This window comes from Pseudophryne corroboree, chromosome 9, assembly GCF_028390025.1.
Source record: "Pseudophryne corroboree isolate aPseCor3 chromosome 9, aPseCor3.hap2, whole genome shotgun sequence".
NCBI lineage: Eukaryota > Metazoa > Chordata > Amphibia > Anura > Myobatrachidae > Pseudophryne > Pseudophryne corroboree.
Genome location: NC_086452.1, coordinates 338,635,826 through 338,659,849, shown reverse-complemented (window position 1 = coordinate 338,659,849; position 24,024 = coordinate 338,635,826). Strand labels below are relative to the sequence as shown.

The window sequence follows — 24,024 nt, the reverse complement described above, 5'->3', positions numbered from 1 at the left end:
TGTAGTATACCAGTTGATGTGTCCCTGTGGGCTGTCATATGTCGGTAAGACTGAACGGATGTTCAAGGACCGTATGGCAGCCCACAGGTCTGCCATCAAACTGGCAATTTCTAAGGGTACCAGTGAACAACCTGTCGCCAGGCATTTTGCCATACAGCGCCATCCCTTAACTACCTTAAAATATCGTATGATCGATCATGTTCCAGCTGCAATTAGGGGCGGCGACCGCGGGGGTAAATTACTTAGATTGGAAGCACGGTGGATTCACCGACTCGATACTGTACACCCACGGGGCCTCAATGAATCTTATGGGCTTAATAGCTTCCTTTAGTACATCCATCAATTATTATTAGTGAGTCATACCACACTGCATTTTCATTGTAGAATAGCATCTGATTGGTCTTGATACCTACATGTGAGCTATCCACTTAAATGCTGTAAATTAGGGGTTAAACCCATATGCCCGGGAGAAATCGCCGGTGGTATTAAGAGATATATGTGATAGCTTCTTGTATAGTTTGTGTATTAGGTTTATAATTTATTGGCAATGATAGCACGTATGTATTGCTAATTATGTACCGATCGATTTTTATGGATGTAGGTGTGGTATTGTTGTTAATGTATATCCTGTCTTTGTATATGCTGGCTATTGGTTCATGTGCGTATACGCAACCTGTATGCTTCTACTAACGTGACAAAAATGACCCATTAGACACTGCTTCTATAGGAAATGTAACTTTATTGTATTGATGTGCTGAGTTCCGATTTGGGTATCTAGCGCACTGCGATGCCATTTATATAGCAGCTCCGTGTTTGTTATTGTTTTTTCTGTTGTCATGGTGACGGGGAGCACGTTTACCGGAAGTGACGTAGTGCGCCGTCACTTCCGCTGCGCTGGACGGAGCGGGTGTCGTCCCGCCCGCCAGATGATGTTAATCACAGGGTGATTTAGTGCCTTTATAAGGTAAGATGTTTTTACTGTTTGTATACCTGAGGAAAATGCCTTAATAAACCGGCATTGAAATGTTGTACTTGACATTCTGCCTATCCGAGAGTCTTTTTGACACAAGTCGCCAGGAGTGCCATGCCCACTGCTTGTGTATATATATATATATATATATATATATATATATATATATATATATATATATATATATATATATATATATATATATATATATATATACAGTAGTGACCAAAATTGTGGAAACCTTTTTGTAAAATGTGTGTTTTTAGGGTTTAATTGCATATAACTGCATTATGTTTAAAGTAGATCCTATGCAGGTATATTTCATTGGAAAGATAATTTTACACACAATATAATGCAGTTCACCGCAATGAATTCTCTTTATTACATAAAAAGTTATAACTAAATAAAGATATGGAGACTTGATCTGTAAAGAGAGGGGATTACTTCAACTCAAAACTGACCAATAGGAGTGATTGTTCTGAGAGCCAATCAAGTGTTGTGATGCCATAAAATGGATCCAGTAAGGTGTTAGCATGAGTAATCTCACAATTGTTGCTAACAGAATTGATAGTAAAACATCTTATTTAGTTGTTTGATTATAGTTGTTCGCTATTTTTTATGCGTTTATTTTACTCTAATTCCTGGAGTAAGCTGTGTAACTTATTTAGTAAGAGAAGCAAAGTAAAAAGAGTTGCCTAGTCACCTAGAAAGAGATACAAAATAATTACTTTACATGAAGAAGGTAACACAACAAAATGATAAGAAAAGTAGGTGGCAACATAACTAAAGGAGGAACTTAGAATCTGTGGAATAAGTATCAGCAAATTCTGCCCATTCAAAAGCAAACTAGTAAAGGTAGGAAAAGATCCACAACACCGTGCTGTAATAGAAGAATGAAAAAACTGTGCTTGAGACACAGAAAAAATCGTCTGAGGCAATTCAAAATGATTTACGTGAATGTGGTGTAAACACCAGTGCCAGGACTGTTTGACGCAGACTTCAATATTTTGGATTAAATTCCAGAATTCCAAGTAAAAAGTCACTTTTATCTCTCAAACAAAGACAGAAATGGTCTAAAAAGCATATTAATTGGCCAGAAAAACAATGGAACAGTGTCATCTGCAGAGACAAAACCCCGAATATCCATATTTGGTAGTGATGGCATGAAATATGTCCGCAGAAGAATTGGAGAAAATATGCTACCTGAGTGCACAACACCTACTGTGAAGCATCTAGTTAGTGTTATACTATAGGGATTTATGACAGCAAAAGGTTTGGGACGGATTTATGTGATCAATGTCACTTTAATTAGCAGAAAATTAATTAGCAGCAATACATTGGTGTCCCACAGTGGGAAGGTGGTGGCAGTTGGGGGGAGCACAAACTATGCAGACCAGTGGGTATGCAGCAGGTGAATAGACGCTGTGCACATGCGCACAGCATCTGTTCACAGTGTAGAGTCAGCCTGGGGGCAGCCCAGCATAATGAAGCGTGCTGGGCACGCCCTCAGTGACAGATGGGAGTGACATGAGGCCCCTCCCTTTTCCCTAGGCCACACCCCTTTTCTGTTGCAGACGCTCTTTCGGAACGCCAAAGGTCCCGACCCACTAGCCACCAATCTTGGGAGGTATGTATTTTGCAGCAAAAGGCTTCCCAACAAAGAACTAATGAGCAGCAGCACGGATGGTGTAATGGTTAGCATTACTGCCTCACAGCACTGAGGTCATGGGTTCTATTCCCACCATGGCCCGAACTGTGTGGAGTTTGTATATTCTCCCCGTGCTTGTATGGGTTTCCTCCCACAACCCAACAAAATTAACCCTAGCTTGAATGCATGTGCTTCAGTGTAAGCTTTACTGGGGCCGGGACTGATGTGAATGACCAAATATTCTATGTAAAGCGCTGCGGAATATGTGCAGTGGTGTCGAGAGGCAGGGGGAAAGGGTACAAATTACCTGGGCCTGGGCTGCTGGAGGGGCCCTGGGTCGCTAACCCCCTTCCCCCGGATACCTGTACTGCAGCGTCATCTTCCCGGTGATATCTTCGGGAAGATGGTGCTGCAAATAGAAAGCAAAGACTCTGGCACATCTTTTTTCTCTAGTGGCCGGTGTTCTCTTTCCAAATATCACTGGCTGGGGAGGAGGGACCCACTTTCAGATCAAGTAAGGTAGGAAGTGGGTGCCCTCCCCCTCCCCCTGTATGTTAAAGTGGTGCACCCCTTGTAAGCGGCCCTGCAATTATTTTATTATTCACTCATTTTTAAACGTGGTTTATTAAGTGAACATAACCATGCCCACTTAATAAGCCACACCCCTAAGCCTTTACTGGGGCTCAGTTTGGCTCTCAAACGGCCCTGAATATGTGTGCGCTATATAATAATAATGATAATATTGTGCGAAACAAAGAAGTGTACTTTCTACAGGTCAGTTCGTATAACTGTTTTCAAAGTGTGCTTTTTGGTATAATACTAAAATACAGGTTGAATCTCCCTTATCCAAAATGCTTGGGACTAGAGGAATTTTGGATATCGGATTTTTCCGTATTTTGGAATAATTGCATACCATCAGGGCCGTAACTACGTGTGTGCCAAGGGGGCTTGGCACACAGCGCAGTTGCCCTAGGGGCGCAACGGCCAGCGGCATGTAATGAGTCAAATTGACTCATTACATGCCGCCTCTGTGTGCGCCGTGCGCTGCGCTGGAGGAGAGAGACCAGCGCCGGGTTCAAGGAGGAGGAGGGAGGGGGAGCAGTGAGCCGCAGCAGCGCTATTTGATTGGTAGTAAGCGCCGCTGCAGCATCCCCCTCTCCTTCTGTATTGGCTGCCCGGCGCTGCTATGGATGCTGGGATGCGGTTCCTTCATCCCAGCATCCACAGCAGCGCCAGGCAACCAATACAGAAGGAGAGGGGGATGCTGCAGCGGCGCTTACTACCAATCAAATAGCGCTGCTGCGGCTCCCTGCTCCCCCTCCCTCCTCCTCCTTCTCACCTCACACAGCCTGCACCGAGAGGGAGCTGCACGAGGAGCCTGTCAGCGGGGAGAAGGTAAGTATGTCTCTCTCTTTCTCTTTCCCTTTCTCTCTCTCTCTCTCTCTCTCTCAGGGGGACACCGTCTGCCGCAATGTGTAAAAAGGGGTCCTGGCTGCCGCAATGTATAAAAAGGGGGTCTGGCTGCCGCAATGTGTAAAAAGGGGGCCTGGCTGCCGCAATGTGTAAAATGGGGTCCTGGCTGCCGCAATGTGTAAAAAGGGGGACTGGCTGCCGCAATGTGTAAAAAGGGGGCCTGGCTGCCGCAATGTGTAAAAAGGGGGACTGGCTGCCGCAATGTGTAAAAAGGGGGACTGGCTGCCACAATGTATAAAAAGGGGGTCTGGCTGCCGCAATGTGTAAAAAGGGTGCCTGGCTGTCGCAATGTGTAAAGAGGGGACCTGGCTGCCGCAATGTGTAAAGAGGGGGACTGGCTGCCGCAATGTGTAAAAAGGGGGACGCTGTCTGCTGTAATGTATAAAAGGGGCTCTACCTGGTGTAGTGGCGCTACTGTGCAGCGTAATTTGAATAATGTAGACTACTGTGCACCGTAGTATGAATTGCTGTTATTTTGTGGCCACGCCCCTTCCACGTGAAGCCACGCCCCTATAATTTTTTTGCGCGACTGCGGCGCGCACTGCCCCTGTCTTACATGGGGGGGGGCGCCACTGTCGTTTCTTGCACACAGCGCTAAAATGGCTAGTTACGGCACTGCATACCATAATGAGTTATCATAGTGATGGGACCTAAATCTAAGCACAGAAGGCATTTATGTTACAAATACACCTTATACACACAGCCTGAAGGTAATTTTAACCAATATTTTTTATCATTTTGTGCATTAAAGAAAGTGTGTGTACATTCACACAATTCATTTATGTTTCATATACACCTTATACACACAGCCTGAAGGACATTTAATACAATATTTTTAATAACTTTGTGTATTACAAAGTTTGTGTACATTGAGCCATCAAAAAACAGAGGTTTCACTATCTCACTCTCACTCAAAAAAGTCCGTATTTCGGAATATTCCGTATTTCGGAATATTTGGATATGGGATACTCAACCTGTATATTAGTGCTATAGCTGTTAAACTTCAAAAATGCACATTTTACAAAAAGGTTTCCAAAATTTTGTCCACTACTGTATATATATATATTTACAATAATACCCTATAGTCTGCACTGGAAACTATGTAGCAGCACCTGTAATCCCCTGCTAGTAGGGACCAGAAATGAATATAAAAAACAAAATACCTCAGGTGCGCTCAGGCGCTCAGGTGTAATATGGAGATATTTCCTAGATACCCTTATAATGTAATATTTAACTTAAAATACAAAAAGTTAAATTCCTTAAAATTATTTCTTCATGTTTAGCTAATAAAGGAATGTAATACCCTCACATGAAGTATAACACAATACATAAAATTATATATATATAGCCCCAAACCTCTTGTTTCCCTACCTCACTTGTATAATAAGCAATTCCAGATTTACACTAATATGCTGGTCTACACATTGGCCCTCATTCCGAGTCGTTCGCTCGGTATTTTTCATCGCATCGCAATGAAAATCCGCTTAGTACGCATGCGCAATATTCGCACTGCGACTGCGCCAAGTAATTTAACAATGAAGATAGTATTTTTACTCACGGCTTTTTCATCGCTCCGGCGATCGTAATGTGATTGACAGGAAATGGGTGTTACTGGGCGGAAACACGGCGTTTTATGGGCGTGTGGATGAAAACGCTACCGTTTCTGGAAAAAACGCAGGAGTGGCTGGAGAAACGGGGGAGTGTCTGAGCGAACGCTGGGTGTGTTTGTGACGTCAAACCAGGAACGACAAGCACTTAACTGATCGCACAGGCAGAGTAAGGTTGATGTTACTCAGAAACTGCTAAGTAGTGTGTAATCGCAATATTGCGAATACATCGGTCGCAATTTTAAGAAGCTAAGATACACTCCCAGTAGGCGTAGGCTTAGCGTGTGTAACTCTGCTAAATTCGCCTTCCGACCGATCAACTCGGAATGAGGGCCATTGTCTTTGTGCAGGTACAGTATGTGTCATTCTGGCACACACAAGCCTTGGTTTTTGGAAAGGTCACACTCCTGTATGTGGGCCATGGGTGGCAGAGTTGCAGGACGACACTGTGCCTGTTATGTCATCGTCTTGCTACATTTGGTTATTATGTAACCTGCCAGCATAAACAATTTATGATTCATTATCTAGTAGAATGCTTTTCTTTGTTTTATACTCTTGGGGCTGGGGAGAAGGAAGAAGGAGAGAAGGGATGAGATGACATTACCTGACCTGGCAAAAGAAGTTCAATAGAGGTCTGAGCATGCAGATTCATGTGGAAAACATAATCAGTGTTACCTGTGTTATGCACAGGGTGCATATGTGCTTCAGGGATGCGATTATGTGCCGCCGGGATACCGACTCCTCAATAGCCCGCCGGTCGGCGTGCAGACTAACAGGGACTATTCCCCTGACTGTACACAGAGACCACTGCTGCTTCACTTGTGTTACAGCTAGTGGCGCTCAACCATGGGCGCCCCTGGGCGGTGACTGGGAGGTGGCCTGAAGTGATTGCAAATAAAGGCTATCTCATAAGCGTGTTATGGGAGTGTGACGGACATGTCAGTGAGTGTGACTGGGTTCCCACGCACAGTTCCACAGCCACAGAGGCCATGTTTACTGAAATTGCAGAAGGAGATGCTGAGCAGGCCACGGGATGGTGCACCAATGGTGGAGTGTTTAGAACCACCAGAGCAGTTGCGCTGATTGCGAACAATAAAAGTGGGTGTCTCAGCGCTTGTACTTTCCGTTGCGTGCTGGTGCACAGGGGAAAGGCTGACATTAGCATTTTCATAATATCGCTCTTGTGGTTCCACCAGCTGCCGCTATTGCAGTTGCAGCAGCTTCCATCTATAAATGAGGTGCTGAATCAGTTTTTTTCTAGGGCTGCAATGTCGCAGAGCTACAGCCCACTAGAACATAGCTGATAATAGCGTTAACCCACCAATAGTTCTTTCACAGCAGTTGTATTATCCTTCTTGCACTTTCCTATTGGCCAGCAGCATCACACCTATTTTAGGCTATGTACGTAGAATCAGCCAAATCCCATGGGACATCTTTTCTTACAATCTGTCCCTGTGCGGTTGTTATTAAACACTGCTGAGCTCAGTCACAGAAGTCACCGCTACCACAGAAAGGCTGTGCACAGAGAGGGGACTAGTTTTTATTTTATTTCTGATAAAAGGGCTGCACAGCTGCTGGTCATAGGCCAGGTGTGACTTGTAACACTGTACGGAAAGGCTGTGTATGCAATGTAATATTTGTAGTAGCAAATTTATCTCCCAGCGCACACGCATGGCTCATGACACTCTTGCTAAGCTGAAAACTCCAACCAGCCTCACCTGACGATGACAGGATCAATTAGATATTAACATGAAAGGCAGATTAAAGAGGCTCTTAACCATCTGCTGTTGTCACACTACCTAGCAGGCCCTGTGCTGGTCACTTCAGGTTCTCACATCAAAGCATCCCCTCCCAAGTACACTTTATAGTCATGCTCTTGTCACACTTTCAGATGTTCAGTTGCCATAGCAAAATCCATGTAATCTGGAGTCACACTGGAGGAGATGCGCGTCCCTGTCAGTCAGCATCTGTGTCCACTGCAGAGGGAAAATGGCGCTGGTGAGCTGCTGGATCCTCTCATAGTGAAGCCCCGCCCCTTCAATGGCGCGCGGTCTTCCCTCTTTTTTTTATACTGGCTGAGGTAATCTGTTGCTTAAAATGGAGAGAAAACCGTTTTAAGGCTGTTTTTGCCAGTGTGAGTACTGTGTACAGTGTACTGAAATGCAGCTGTGTATTGTGGAGATGCATTCTGCCCCGATTAGAAGCCGTGCGTCTCCATACCCTCATGCCGCCATAATGGCAGGTGACCCGCTAGTCGGGACGCCGGCTTACTCACCACTCTTCTTTCTTCTGGCTCTGTTAGGCTGTCAGCGGCGAACGGGACCATTAACCCTTCAAGAGGTTGGGCCATTCCCCCTTCCCCCCAGCCCTGCCTGAAAATAACAAACATATCAAATAAATGCAGAAAACACTTGAGGAGCTTCCATAAGCGTGACCGGCTCCTCCGGGCACATTTTATAAACTGAGTCTGGTGGGAGGGGCAGAGGGGGAGGAGCCAGCCCACACTATCAAATTCTTAAAGTGCCCATGGCTCCTAGTGTACCCGTCTATACCCCATGGTACTAAAGGAAACCCCAGTATCCTTTACGGACTAAGAGAAAAGGATTTACCGGTAGATAATTAAAATCTTATTTTTAATGTGTGAAAAAGCTGTACAGTAATAAAATGTAACAAGTAATCAATTCTGATTATTATTTATTTTGCATATACAGTAAAAAGTTGTAGAATTACTTTAGCTGAATGGGTTTAATTATATTGGGACTTATGTAATAGCCTGCGAGATGCAGGCTGTGTGGAAATTCCAGTAAGTATGCCCGGATTTTAAAAGTGACAATCATATACAAGGCAAAACAAGGTTGGCTTTGCCTTGTAAATGATTGCCTCTGGCAGAGGATACATATGATATCCCGGCTGACGGGATGCCGGCTGTCACTATACCGACAGCGACATTCTGTCTGCTGGAATCCCGGCAGCGAGTCCCCTCGCTTGCTCTCTTCTCTCGCCACGCATCAGGCCCTGTGGCTCGCTTTGCTCGCCACAGGTTGTATTCCCACTCGATTATTACATAAGCCTCACTGTGTTGTATGTGTTGATCAATGAATTAGAGTTAATATGCAGCAATAGGCACCACCGGGTGGAGATTAGGGTTAGACACTAAGGGGAGAGGTTAGGGTTAGGCTGCAGTCACAATACTGACGCCAGCATCTTGATGGTCATGATCCCGACAGTGGTGAGGTAAGTATTCTACCTCCTGCCTCTAACCCTCCTTTACTGCAGCCTAACCCTAACCTCTCCCCTTATTATAGGAATATTATAAAACATGTAGACCTAAGGGTTTATAGAAATCAAATAGAAGACAAGACATTGGGCAGACTCAGGTAAAGTGTGAAGGGGATGGAGGGGGGGGGGGGGGGGGGGGGTCAGTGGCTATTTCCTATCCTGGTGTACATTCCTGCGTTGTGCTCACGGGGGGATATGGCGGATGTGTATGGAAACCCAGGTTAACATTGCAGTTGAGAAGAAAAGAACACATAATATACGGTAACGCTCTCAAAGCCAAGATGTTTACAATAATTACAGAAGGACATCTTGCCTTTGCAGCTTTATACCATTAGTATATACTCTATTATTTGCAGATTTCTCTATCGTCCTAAGTGGATGCTGGGGTTCCTGAAAGGACCATGGGGAATAGCGGCTCCGCAGGAGACAGGGCACAAAAGTGAAGCTTTTACAGGTCAGGTGGTGTGTACTGGCTCCTCCCCCTATGACCCTCCTCCAGACTCCAGTTAGATTTTTGTGCCCGGCCGAGAAGGGTGCAATTCTAGGTGGCTCTCATAAAGAGCTGCTTAGAGAGTTTAGCTTAGGTTTTTTATTTTACAGTGATTCCTGCTGGCAACAGGATCACTGCAACGAGGGACAGAGGGGAGAAGAAGTGAACTCACCTGCGTGCAGGATGGATTGGCTTCTTGGCTACTGGACATGAAGCTCCAGAGGGACGATCACAGGTACAGCCTGGATGGTCACCGGAGCCACGCCGCCGGCCCCCTCACAAATGCTGAAGCAAGAAGAGGTCCAGAATCGGCGGCTGAAGACTCCTGCAGTCTTCTTAAGGTAGCGCACAGCACTGCAGCTGTGCGCCATTTTCCTCTCAGCACACTTCACACGGCAGTCACTGAGGGTGCAGGGCGCTGGGGGGGGGCGCCCTGGGAGGCAAATGAAAACCTTTAAAAAGGCTAAAAATACCTCACATATAGCCCCAGAGGCTATATGGAGATATTTACCCCTGCCTAAATGTACTAAATAGCGGGAGACGAGCCCGCCGAAAAAGGGGCGGGGCCTATCTCCTCAGCACACGGCGCCATTTTCTGTCACAGCTCCGCTGGTCAGGAAGGCTCCCAGGTCTCTCCCCTGCACTGCACTACAGAAACAGGGTATAACAGAGAGGGGGGGCAAAATAAATGGCAATATATATATATTAATATAAAAGCAGCTATAAGGGAGCACTTAATCATAAGGCTATCCCTGTCATATATAGCGCTTTTTGGTGTGTGCTGGCAGACTCTCCCTCTGTCTCCCCAAAGGGCTAGTGGGTCCTGTCTTCGTATAGAGCATTCCCTGTGTGTCTGCTGTGTGTCGGTACGTGTGTGTCGACATGTATGAGGACGTTATTGGTGTGGAGGCGGAGCAATTGCCAAATATGAGGATGTCACCTCCTAGGGGGTCGACACCAGAATGGATGCCTTTATTTGTGGAATTACGGGATAGCGTCAACTCGCTTAAGCAGTCGTTTGCCGACATGAGGCGGCCGGACACTCAATTAGTGCCTGTCCAGGCGCCTCAAACACCGTCAGGGGCTGTAAAACGCCCCTTGCCTCAGTCGGTCGACACAGACCCAGACACAGGCACTGATTCCGGTGGTGAAGGTGACGAATCAACCGTATTTTCCAGTAGGGCCACACGTTATATGAATTTGGCAATAAAGGAGATGTTACATTTAGCTGATACTACAGGTACCACTAAACAGGGTATTATGTGGGGTGTGAAAAAACTACCAGTAGTTTTTACCGAATCAGAAGAATTAAATGACGTGTGTGATGAAGCGTGGGGTGCCCCGATAAAAAACTGCTAATTTCAAAGAAGTTATTGGCTTTATACACTTTCCCGCCAGAGGTTAGGGAGCGCTGGGAAACACCTCCTAGGGTGGACAAAGCGCTAACACGCTTATCAAAACAAGTGGCGTTACCCTCTCCTGAGACGGCCGCACTTAAAGATCCATCAGATAGGAGGATGGAAAATATCCAAAAAGGTATATACACACATGCAGGTGTTATACTACGACCAGCTATTGCGACTGCCTGGATGTGCAGTGCTGGGGTAGTTTGGTCAGAGTCCCTGATCGAAAATATTGATACCCTGGACAGGGACAATATTTTACTGTCGTTAGAACAAATAAAGGATGCATTTCTTTATATGCGTGATGCACAGAGAGATATCTGCACACTGGCATCACGGGTAAGTGCTATGTCCATTTCGGCCAGAAGAGCTTTATGGACACGACAGTGGACAGGCGATGCGTAGAGGAGTTATTTGGGGTCGGTCTATCGGATTTGGTGGCCACGGCTACGGCCGGGAAATCCACCTTTCTACCTCAAGTCACTCCCCAACAGAAAAAGGCACCGACCTTTCAACCGCAGCCCTTTCGTTCCTTTAAAAATAAGAGAGCAAAGGGCTATTCATATCTGCCACGAGGCAGAGGACGAGGGAAGAGACAGCAACAGGCAGCTCCTTCCCAGGAACAGAAGCCCTCCCCGGCTTCTACAAAAGCCTCAGCATGACGCTGGGGCTTCGCAAGCGGACTCGGGGGCGGTAGGCGGTCGTCTCAAGAATTACAGCGCGCAGTGGGCTCACTCGCAGGTAAATCCCTGGATCCTGCAGATAATATCTCAGGGGTACAGGTTGAAATTAGAGACAGAGCCACCTCGCCGTTTCCTGAAGTCTGCTTTACCAACGTCCCCCTCAGAAAGGGAGACGGTTTTGGAAGCCATTCACAAGCTGTATTCTCAGCAGGTGATAGTCAAGGTACCTCTTCTACAACAAGGGAAGGGGTATTATTCCACTCTTTTTGTGGTACCGAAGCCGGATGGCTCGGTAAGGCCTATTCTAAATCTGAAGTCCTTGAACCTGTACATAAAGAAGTTCAAGTTCAAGATGGAGTCACTCAGAGCAGTGATAGCGAACCTGGAAGAAGGGGACTTTATGGTATCCTTGGACATCAAGGATGCGTATCTCCACGTTCCAATTACCCCTCACACCAGGGGTACCTCAGGTTCGTTGTACAAAACTGTCACTATCAGTTTCAGACGCTGCCGTTTGGTTTGTCCACGGCACCTCGGGTCTTTACAAAGGTAATGGCCGAGATAATATTTCTTCTTCGAAGAAAAGGCGTATTAATTATCCCATACTTGGACGATCTCCTAATAAGGGCAAGGTCCAGAGAACAGCTAGAGATGGGTTTAGCACTATCTCAAGAGGTGCTAAAGCAGCACGGATGGATTCTGAATATTCCAAAATCCCAATTAATGCCGACAACTCGTCTGCTGTTCCTGGGGATGATTCTGGACACAGTTCAGAAAAAGGTTTTTCTTCCCGAAGAAAAAGCCAAGGAGTTATCTGACCTGGTCAGGAACCTCCTAAAACCAGGAAAGGTGTCTGTACATCAATGCACAAGAGTCCTGGGAAAAAATGGTAGCTTCTTACGAAGCAATCCCTTTCGGCAGATTCCATGCAAAGGGATCTGTTGGACAAATGGTCAGGGTCGCATCTTCAGATGCACCTGCGGATAACCCTGTCGCCGAGGACAAGGGTATCCCTTCTGTGGTGGTTGCAGGAGGCTCATCTATTGGAGGGCCGCAGATTCGGCATGCAGGATTGGATCCTGGTGACCACGGATGCCAGCCTGAGAGGCTGGGGAGCAGTCACACAGGAAAGAAATTTCCAGGGAGTGTGGTCGAGCCTGAAAAAGTCTCTTCACATAAGCATTCTGGAACTAAGAGCAATCTACAATGCTCTAAGCCAGGCGAAACCTCTGCTTCAAGGAAGACCGGTGTTGATCCAGTCGGACAACATCACGGCAGTCGCCCATGTAAACAGACAGGGCGGCACAAGAAGCTGGAGGGCAATGGCAGAAGCTGCCAGGATCCTTCGCTGGGCGGAGAATCACGTGATAGCACTGTCAGCAGTATTCATCCCGGGCGTGGACAACTGGGAAGCAGACTTCCTCAGCAGACACGACCTTCACCCGGGAGAGTGGGGACTTCATCCAGAAGTTTTCCACATGCTATTAAACCGTTGGGTAAAACCAATGGTGGACATGATGGCGTCTCGCCTCAACAAAACACTGGACAGGTATTGCGCCAGGTCAAGAGATCCGCAGGCAATAGCTGTGGACGCGCTGGTAACACATTGGGTGTACCAGTCGGTATATGTGTTTCCTCCTCTGCCTCTCATACCAAAGGTATTGAGGATTATACGGCAAAGAGGAGTAAGACTAGTGGCTCCGGATTGGCCAAGAAGGACTTGGTACCCGGAACTTCAAGAGATGGTCACGGACGATCCGTGGCCTCTACTTCTGAGAAGGGACCTGCTTCAGCAGGGTCCTTGTCTTTTTCAAGACTTACCGCGGCTGCGTTTGACGGCATGGCGTTTGAATGCCAGATCCTAAAAGGAAAAGGCATTCCAGAAGAAGTCATTCCTACCTTGATAAAGGCAAGGAAGGAAGTCACCGCGAAGCATTATCGCCGTATTTGGCGAAAATATGTTGCGTGGTGCGAGCAGCGGAGTGCTCCGATGGAGGAATTTCAACTGGGTCGTTTTCCTACATTTCCTGCAATCAGGATTGTCTATGGGTCTCAAATTGGGATCTATTAAGGTTCAAATTTCGGCCCTATCAATATTCTTCCAAAAAGAATTGGCCTCAGTCCCTGAGGTCCAGATTTTTATCAAAGGAGTACTGCATATACAGCCTCCTGTGGTGCCTAAGGTGGCACCGTGGGATCTAAATGTAGTTTTAGATTTCCTCAAATCCAATTGGTTTGAACCACTAAAGAATGTGGATTTGAAATATCTCACATGGAAAGTGACTATGTTACTGGCCCTGGCTTCGGCCGGGAGAGTATCTGAACTGGCGGCTTTGTCTTATAAAAGCCCTTATTTAATTTTCCATTCGACATAGGGCAGAGCTGCGGACGCGTCCGCATTTTCTCCCTAAGGTGGTATCAGCGTTTCACCTGAACCAGCCTATTGTAGTGCCTGCGGCTACAGACGACTTGAAGGACTCCAAGTTGTTGGACGTTGTCAGAGCCTTAAAAATATACATTTAAAGGACGGCTGGAGTCAGAAAATCTGACTCGCTGTTTATACTGTATGCACCCAACAAGTTGGGTGCACCTGCTTCTAAGCAGTCGATTGCTCGTTGGATTTGTAACAAAATTCAACTTGTACATTCTGTGGCAGGCCTGCCACAGCCTAAATCTGTTAAGGCCCATTCCGCAAGGAAGGTGGGCTCATCTTGGGCGGCTGCCCGAGGGGTCTCGGCATTACAACTCTGCCGAGCAGCTACGTGGTCAGGGGAGAACACGTTTGTAAATTTTTACAAATTTGATACCCTGGCAAAGGAGGACCTGGAGTTCTCTCATTCGGTGCTGCAGAGTCATCCGCACTCTCCCGCCTGTTTGGGAGCTTTGGTATAATCCCCATGGTCCTTTCAGGAACCCCAGCATCCACTTAGGACGATAGAGAAAATAAGAATTTACTTACCGATAATTCTATTTCTCGGAGTCCGTAGTGGATGCTGGGCGCCCATCCCAAGTGCGGATTATCTGCAATACTTGTACATAGTTATTGTTAACTAATTCGGGTTATTGTTTAGGAAGCCATCTTTCAGAGGCTCCTCTGTTATCATACTGTTAACTGGGTTTAGATCACAAGTTGTACGGTGTGATTGGTGTGGCTGGTATGAGTCTTACCCGGGATTCAAAATCCTCCCTTATTGTGTACGCTCGTCCGGGCACAGTACCTAACTGGAGTCTGGAGGAGGGTCATAGGGGGAGGAGCCAGTACACACCACCTGACCTGTAAAAGCTTCACTTTTGTGCCCTGTCTCCTGCGGAGCCGCTATTCCCCATGGTCCTTTCAGGAACCCCAGCATCCACTACGGACTCCGAGAAATAGAATTATCGGTAAGTAAATTCTTATTTTTAGTGAAATTGATTTACAGAGTAAATGTTATAACCATGGGGGTTGCGTTACAGGGATGGAGACGATACTTTGGATATTTACCCCTAAGGAGTGCCTAAAACGCTCCCAAATTTTTAATTGTTCTCCTTTGCTGCAGTCTCTATAGTACTTCACAGGGCAGGGGATATCTGTCCTACACTGACGCCTGCTGGGGGCAACTGTGCATGTGCTAAACCATTCTGACCTCCCTACAGTGCATGCGATACACAGTGTGCACATAAAGGTACTGTCACGTTCAGGTCTTATATGGAGGACGTTCCTGGCCAGTGATTGGGAGGTGGTTAGTAGTACATATGATGAAAGTGACTGCAATCAAAGACGCACAGTCACAAGCATAGATGGCCATAGTGACCTATAGTGGCGTATAAGGCCGCACCAATCGGTATTACAGCGCGTACAGGCTCTAATATTGGACGTTTCTGTCCTGGCACATTCAGCCGCATGGATGTACATGAGGGAAAGGTGTTTGTAGCTGCAGTTGCATAAAGTCGCAGCTGGTTGACCACCAATACATGCTGCATCTTGTACTTTTCTGTGCAACTCAGAATCAGACCCACTGACTACAGAGCATGTGAATGATTTCCCAAAAATCTACGCTCCAATCAATGACTGTATACTGGGGATCGGTATGCGATCCCAGCGGAGCAGACAGGATACCAGCAGTCACAATACCGACGCCAGCATCTTGATGGTCATGATCCCGACAGTGGTGAGGTAAGTATTCTATCTCCTGTCTCTAACCCTCCTTTACCGCAGCCTAACCCTAACCTCTCCCCTTAGTGTCTAACCCTAATCTCCACCCGGTGGTGCCTCATCCCCCTCCCCGCAGCCTAAACCTACCCCCCCCTCACACACACACAGCCTAACACCCCCTCCCCCCCCCCTCGGGTGTCACCTAAACTCCCTTTCCCCCCACAGCCAAACCCCTGTCCCGGCAGTGCTTACCTTCGGGATACCGACTGTCGGTATTCCAGCGTCGGGATGTTGACCTGGTCGGAATTCTGACTTCTGTGTTCTGGCAGGTGTTGGGATATTCCAGCATTGGTATATCAACTGTCGGGATCCCGATAGCCGCGATCTTGAACGTATACCATATGCTCGTTGTGACATGTCACAATTTTATAAGTAAATACAAAGTAAGTACAATCAGTAAGTAGAAATTATATATTTGTGGGTAGTTAAGATGATACGACAACCAAAGGCCCATAAACTATGTGGATGTCCATTAAAGTACATGAAAAGATGAAAACATGCATTTTAAGTAATGTACAGATATCCATATCATTGACAGTGAAACTGGATGACATAAGCTTACACTCCTGGTGATCTTCCAGTACCCTGATAATGGTGCTGTCCTGTAGACTGAAAACAAAGTATAGATGTGACTATACTATAGCATACTAATTTATCAGATTAGCCACATAAATCTAAACAAATTGAAATACATAACATAAGGATCTATTAATAAAGCTGAGAATTTCCCTTTCTCTGACGTTAGAGCTTAGCTAAACTTCTCTCAGATTTCTCCTGCTGTACCTCTCCTTCCGCCTCTTACCGCCTTCATCATAGCCTGCTATGACCATTACGGCAATTCAAGTTAATAAACAATTAAAACCAAAATGTTAGAATATTGACATATCATCCCTGGTAACCCAGTGGTGACTTACCTCCTCTCCGTGGTCATATGACCATAACTTCCGTTTTGATCTTCCTCGTTAAGGTATTTCTTCCCTAAACCTTACCCCTAACCTCCCTCTAATACCTAACCCTACCCCCGCCCCCGCAACCCTCCCACCAGCAACATGTGACATTTCTTTGTCGACATTATGAGAATGTTGACACATGTTGATATTTTGACAATGCCGACATAACTGTTGACTTTGTGATGTCGACATTAAAAATTTTGACGTTGTAATTGTTGACCTTTTGATTACATCCTCTAGCTAACTCCATCTCAGAAAGCCATTAGCTATACCAGCAATGGGGCCTAGGGAACCTGGAGATTCTACACTGGACCCATGAGAGTCTAATCACGATGCGCACCCTGGCTGCGCGTGTGCTGTATTATCCAATATCACCTAGAGAGACCAATTGTAGAGGAGGACTGGGCCTTTCCCTGGCCTCCCAGATGAGCCCCTGCATTGTAGTTGTCAGTGTGATGCCATTCATACTGTTTGTTACTGTAGGGGTATGCTAAATTTCATATCTTGGTACTTTATGTTGCATAGCAGAACTGCAGTCATATGAATGTGAACTATTTGCAGAATATCTCATATTATTTATATGTTTCCAGATTTACGTATCTGCTGTGGCTGCCATACTAGTGAGCAGAATGGTTTTCTCTTATTCTAGGAAATGATGTACTATACAATACAGCTCACTCTCCTCTATAACATATGGAAAAAAATTTGTGCTGTAAAGTCAACCGAAGCCTTTTGGAGATGCAACATTTCAATCAGAAAGAAAAGCTTTTAATCTGTAATCAGCTATCCTCGTTGGTGAAATTGTTTTCTGCATAGTCTCAGAATGCCTGTGGGTCACTTCGTCCTTGAAATCAATTGCTTGTGTGCCTGGAAATGATACTCCTAATACTCCTTGTTCACTGCAAACCTGTGCATTTAATGCACAAATCAGCTACTTTAACTGCTGATACAGAAAGTGATGGTTAATTAACTGCTTCTAAACACACTAGACGGCACTGTATAGGCTGCTTTGTGGTCTCTGAATATCACTTTTTACCATGTACCTACCAGCACATATAACAAGTATGTATAAAAGTGTGCAAGTCACGGTTTGCTGTATAAACACCTGTGAAAAGTTATAGGTCATTTTATTGTAATTGGCTTATGTTTTATATTACTATTTTACCTTAGCAGCCCCAGATATTTATCCATCCCCCGGATGACCTAGGGCAGGGCTGGCCAAACCGATCCTCGAGATATACCAACAGTTCATGTTTTCCAGGCCTCCTGGTAATCTGTAGAATTGTCAGTTAGGAATGAATGCAGCACATCTTAATTAGTAATGACTACACCTGTGCTCTAGCTAGGTGGTCTGGAACATGTGAACTGTTGGTAGATCTCGAGGACTGGTTTGGTCAGCTCTGACCTAGGGGGTGACTTAGGTGGAAGATGGTGGGCATGGTGCTGTGAATCATGTAATTATTGAAAGAGGAGTGTGCAGACTCCAGTCTTCCTGTTCTCCAGGGAGGCTTCATGTCCAATCCAAAGATGGCCACCAAGATCTCTACTGAGCATGTGCAGGAGCCATCTTGGGACTGTGTATGACATGTGACATGGTGAGAGACCGATATTCCCTGCTTAGCTCCTATGAGAGAGCTGCAATTGTACGTGTGATCTCTAAATAAACCAACGCCACTGGTTACGTAACTGGGCTGTTCATAGTTTGAGTCATCGGCTGGTGAGTTCCTATATAACTCTGCACACACATCATTTCTACCAGTAATCACGTGGGTCATGGAGCTGGATGGCATAATAACAGTCATTTCCATCTTTTCAAACCAACTGATCATCCTATCATATAAGTCCAAAGGTCATATTGTTAATGTAATGTGCATAGAATTAAATATAGTTTTCCACAGTTATAGTGGCTCGTAGGTGTCACTGCCAGTATCTGCATTGTACTTTCCAAGCAGAATCCCATTTTATGAAAATGATTTTAGAGCATATGACTGAGGGGGAGATGTACTAAGCAGTGATAAAAGTGGAGAAGTGAGCCAGTGGAGAAGTTGCTCATGGCAACCAATCAGCATTGACGCAACATTTATATTTTGCATACCATAAAAGTATACAGAGCAGCTGCTTGGTTGCCATGGGCAACTTCTCCACTGGCTCACTTCTCCACTTTTATCAATGCTTAGTACATGTCCCCCTAAATAAAAATTGTAAGACGTTTCCATTGCTTCAGAATCAGGGGCTGATGCTAGAAATGAGTAATCTGATGAAGTTGGAGGTAATCTTTAATAAAAACATTACAGACCACCTTTAGCACAGGCATATCAGTATAGAACATATCATTTGCAGAAAAAAACTGGTTCTGTAGTGATTATTTACACTTTTGTAATGATGTTCCTTATTTTATTGGTTGATCTTTGGCGTCACCCTTTTTATTAGGTAAATGTGGCTTGTTCTAGGTAAGTGTTGCTCCTTGGAACCCACCTTCAAAAGCATGACTTTGTTTTGTAGTACAAGATTATTTACAGTACTGTATCTGAGATAAAGGGAAGGTGCACAGGAATATTACCCAATTTGATTTCCAAATGATTTCCGGTATGCAGAGTTCAGTCACTGGGCTAATCTAGTTCATACAGTCAACGGAGTTACCCATTAAGGCCTGGATCCTGTTGTTTGGATATTTGTTTAATATGGTGAGATATTACTGTGTGCTAGCACAGCGCTGCTGTACAGTACTGTGATTGCAGAACAGCTACCTCCATTTCTCAATACAATAAAACCGCTTTTACATCGCAATGCCGAGTCGCACACAGGAATTGGAAACGGGTCCTTCCCGGGTGTTACCCGGCATTGGACCCTTTCAGACCGGCTTCCCATCGGATTGCCATCGGGGGCGGGAACGAAGCCGGCATCGGGATCGGGTGCTGAGGCGACGCTGGGAGATGAGATCATCTCCATGCCGCCTCTGCGTATGCTGTGAACGGGTTCGGGGTCACATCGACACTGCACCTGACTCGGTAATAAACCTTTTTTATTCCCGGGTTGAATTAGTGGGTCAGGCGACTCTGGAATTTGTCAGTAGCCCCTTTCACACCGCACAGCGACCCGGGTGTGAAAGGGGTATAAGTGATAATGCTGCAGAAAAAGTTTTATATATTGATATGCATTCATCTGTGGTTATTTAATTTGCTAATAGCCCCAACATATGTTCATGGACAGTTGTATAGGAGGTGCTATACCATAATTTGTTATGATCCATTATGTTGATGCACAAAGTATTCTGCATTATTGTTCTTTATGGGATTATTGTTTTAGCAATCATATGTGCATATTTTAGGAAATACATTTATCTTTTTATTTATAGTCATGGGTACTTTGTAATTTCTGAGGTGGTGTATCCAACTGCAGTGCTGTGTATTTGTTTGGGTCTTGCATTTTACTGGTTTACTGCCCTTATCACAGCAGCTGAGGTTGGTTTAACACTGTCATATTATTCATTCATTCTTTACTGATGTCCATGTCCATACCTCCCAACATGACCCTCTCCAGGAGGGACACAATACTCTGCTTCTGGACTTTTCTCTTAATGTATGATTACCAGCACCTGTGTTGAACAGGTGAATGGATAAGAAAGGTGTTTCAGCACAGGTGATGGCAGTCATCAATTAAGAGTGAAGTCCAGGACAGAGCATTCTGTCCCTCCTGGAGAGGGTCATGTTTGGAGGTATGGCATAGTTGCACCATTCCGGGGGTGCCAAGGGCTGAAAAGATGCCCTTTATCACCCTCTGTTCCTTATAACTACCCGTTCACTGGTCAGGGCCGGATTAAGAATTGGAGGTGCCCGGGGCACTTAAGACAGGGGGGGCCCCGGTGGAAGGGGGGTGTATATTAGGTTGTGTGTGCATACCTCCCAACATGACCCATTCCAGGAGGGACAAAATACTCTGCACCTGGACTTCCCGCTTAATATATGATTTGTGTCACCTGTGTTGACCTATTTAATTGATAAGAAGGTGGTACAACACAGGTGATTGCAATCATAAATTAAGAGGGAAGTACAGGTAGACAACATTTTATCCCTCCTGGAACAGGTCATGGTGGGAGGAATGGATTGTGTATATTAAATTTAAACAATTGGTGTATATTAGTTTTAAACTAATAGTTTAACAAAGGTACTGTTTATAGCACCACCTAATTGAAATTCAACTATTTTATAACATTTTCTTGTAGCGGAACAAAGACAACTTAACCTTAAAATACACACACAAAAAATAAAATCTATAAATTATTTTGTCACATGCAAGAATAGCAGCAGCCTGTTTACTACTTACACACTGGGACAGAACTCAGGAGTCTGTGTGTGTGTGTCTCTAGACCAGTGTTTCCCAACCACGGTCCTCAAGGCACACTAACAGTCCTGGTTTTAGTGATATCCAGGCTTGAACACAGGTGACTTAATTAGTACCGCAGTTATTTTGATTTAACCATCTGTGCTGCAGCCTGGATATCACTAAAACCTGCACTGTTGGTGTGCCTTGAGGACCGCGGTTGGGAATGCCTGCTCTAGACCCTCATTAGATAACACAGGACACAGACACCCAGGTGGGGAGGAGGAGAATCTGGGATCCCTGTGTCATTTACAGCTCTCTCCGCCCTCCTATCTGTCCTCTTGTCGGAATGCTCCATCGGTAGCTCATAAAACATGATACTTTGCCTGCACTGCATACTGTCCTGCTAGCATTCTGGCTGCTGCTGCATAAAAGGGAAAGCTAGTGAAGTTAGTGTGCTCTGGCTGGGGAGCCCCTTGACAGAGGGGTGGCTGGGGTACAGTATGCCATGTCACTGGTGTGTGCGCACAGATGGGGGAGGGGGGGTGCTTTCACTGTTTTAATGAGAGTTTGCATGCTTTTTCTTCCTTCAAAAGGATTTTGACACCCAAATATTACATAAATTATAAAGCTAAAGGGTCATAAGCCATTTCTTAATTTATGATAGCTAAACTAATCAGTCCAAATATATGATGCAAATCCAAGTCCTTGCACCACCTGCTGGTTGTTTAGAGCATGACAGGCCTATGGCCTGCCCTGGGCTCGTCTCTGCAGAGCAGCTACAGTAGTTCTGGTGGGGCATTATGTCACAAGGCTGCAATGTACATGTCATTTTACAGTAGCCCTTCCTCCTTTACATTGCCTTACTTGAATAATATCCCCTAGGAGCATTGCCTGAAAGTATCTCTACTGCTCATCATTCTCATGAGGAGAAAAATATAAACATTGAAATTAATTGCAGATATATTTTAAATTGATTTTTTTTCCCCATTCATTCCGCCATAAGGACTTTTGCAATTGATCTGCAAATTAGGAGAATTTGCAATCCTTTGGATTACATGCTGGGGGCAGCCCATTGCAGGTAACCCCCCCCCCCCCCATCCCCGTGACCGCACTGTCCACAATTTCAGAGTGATCGCAAAACAATTAGGTAGCCACCTGTCGATGCAGCCTGGCTGTGCCTGAAGGAGGCCCACCGCCATTTTTATGATCGCCCCCATGACACCCACCGTTTGACTGGCGTTGCCCCCATTTCTCCGTCGCCGCCCCCGCAACACTCCGTCTCCGCCTTGGAAACAGAGCAGCGTTCACATTTTCTGCAGGCGCATGCGCAGGAAGTGCTCTTCGCATGCGCCCGCATCCTCTTCTTAGTTATTGCGGTTGTTTCGCGTATTGTGATCCATCCTTAATTAGGCCCACAGTCCCGATTCAGTTGCAATTAACAAAGGTTTCAGAACTGCGCATGTGCTGGATCCTTAGTGCACATGTGTCGCGATGGTGCTGCTGCCTGGTCGCATTGCCCTGGTACCCGCAGCCTGCATGGTACATGCTTACCCCGTTATCTGGGTGTGCCGAAGCCAGTGGCTTTCTCCTCAGATGCAGTTTCACAAGCCCCAGCAGCATAGTTTTAGAGGACATCCTGGGCCCCCTGAGGGCTAGTCAGATGTCAGATGGGACAGCTGATGTTGGTGCTGTGAACCTGATGCTGAGTCTGAGAAGCTGGTAGTAGGCATCTTTTCACAAAAGATGCCACCTGCCGCATTACCATATGCACTCAGATCCACAGCAGATGGTGACGCAACACCGATCCACACTACATCCACATCTGAATCTGTACAGTACATTGTACTGTACTTTTTCTGTCGTTTGTTGGCGATAACATTTTTCTGTTATTACCGTATGGCGATAAGGGAAGTAAATCAATCACTGAAACAATGAACAACCACACAGAGAAAAAAAAATATTTCAATGCTGAAAGTCATTTATTTTGTTTGGAACTAAAAGTTAAAATAGGTTTGTCTGTGCTTGCAACTCAAACATGCACATAACCCACGTGATTGATTGGCCCAGGGAAGCTGTAAGCTATCCCTTATCACTGCCCTAGCAGTCATTTAGTAATAACTAGCAGTTATAATGTAAGTGATTTTTTTTTCCCATTTTGACATAAATGAACAAGGAATAATCTTAAACCAAGCCCATGTTTTGTCTTGTCTTCCAGAATCCGCAAAGTGTAATAAACTCTTACGCAGAATCAGTTGTGCCAGTCAAGATACTGTACTGTATATGTATATTTATGTTTGTCGTGTACTCCCCAGTCTGGTTTTCCTCCTCAGTTGAAAAACTACCATTAATGTGTTGCAATGGATTAGTGGGGTCAGCTATTGTAATCTGTATATGGATTGCAGTGCCTGCATGTGCATATGTTATGTACAGTTAATGTACTTTAAGGTGTATAGAATTTGATTATCATTTTGACCCTGTTATTCCCTCTGACTCTGAAAGAGCTGCAGTTGTTATACGTTGGGTATGGTTGACCGGTGGCAAGAATGCTGGCAGGGGGTGAGTGCAACAAAGCCCCTTACCGGCGAGCGCGGGCGCAGTGGCTCGCTGTGCTCACCACAGGTTCTATTCCCTCTCTATGGGTGTCATGACCACCCAAGAGTGGGAATAGCCCCTGGCCTCCTGCCGGCATTCTGGCGGCCGAGATCCCGTCATCGGCATGCTGACCGCCGGAATCTCGGCTGCCGGGATTGTAACTACAACCCATTTCATCAGCTGCTGTTTGGGGGCAGCTACTTGGGCGTAGTCCTGACTCCTTGGAGAAGCACAAGCTTATTTGTTGCCGACACTTTAAATGGTAGAATGCCCAATAGTTTGGCCTGAAAACCCGTATTAAGCGATTGGAAACACATCTGCCTAGGTCTGGTAGCATACATGTACTAATGAACTTTTAGAATGTAGTATCTGTAAACCACTAAGCCAGAGGTTCTCAAACACGGTCCACAAGGC

General features: G+C 45.6%; 1 protein-coding gene across 10 annotated transcripts in view; it reads left to right on the top strand.

The window, feature by feature from the left end:
- IQSEC1 (IQ motif and Sec7 domain ArfGEF 1) overlaps window positions 1-24,024 on the top strand; it is a 578,820-nt gene that overhangs the window by 454,406 nt on the left and 100,390 nt on the right. The window lies entirely within an intron of this gene.